Raw genomic sequence first — 480 nt, forward strand, 5'->3', positions numbered from 1 at the left:
AGAGAGAGAGAGAGAGAGAGAGAGAGAGAGAGAGAGAGAGAGAGAGAGAGAGAGAGAGATGGAGCTTGCTTAGAGGACGGCCTTCATTGCGTCTGTCAATAATGTTCATACGCTTGTCCATCATCATTTCCTTGTAGAGTGTGTGTCTTTAAATGTTCTCTTTGGCACATGGGATCAGAGTTTTAGTTTGTCTACCAAAAAGTCTTTGAGCTGGACTAGATGCTAAGCCTTGTTGTGGAGTGTTTCTGATGTTCGGGAGTCCAATATATGGATCTTCTTTAGAGAGAAAACACGTTCGCATTATGTTTTTTGCAGTTTTCACCGAGGCTTTCGCTTTGCTGTTCCCTGGGTTGGATGTTTCGTGATTGAATCTTCAAGATTTACTAAATGCCTGAAACTCCTCTCCAGTGTATTGAAAGTGTACACAGGTGTGTCAAAGCTTACCTCTGCTACACATATCAATATATATATATATATATA

At 40.8% G+C, this 480-nt stretch overlaps 1 long non-coding RNA gene across 1 annotated transcript in view; it reads left to right on the plus strand.

The window, feature by feature from the left end:
- Positions 1-480, plus strand: part of LOC106870878 (uncharacterized) — a 4,889-nt gene that overhangs the window by 3,172 nt on the left and 1,237 nt on the right. The gene's annotated exons all lie outside the window — the stretch shown is intronic.

The sequence above is a fragment of the Octopus bimaculoides genome, chromosome 12, assembly GCF_001194135.2.
Source record: "Octopus bimaculoides isolate UCB-OBI-ISO-001 chromosome 12, ASM119413v2, whole genome shotgun sequence".
Lineage (NCBI taxonomy): Eukaryota > Metazoa > Mollusca > Cephalopoda > Octopoda > Octopodidae > Octopus > Octopus bimaculoides.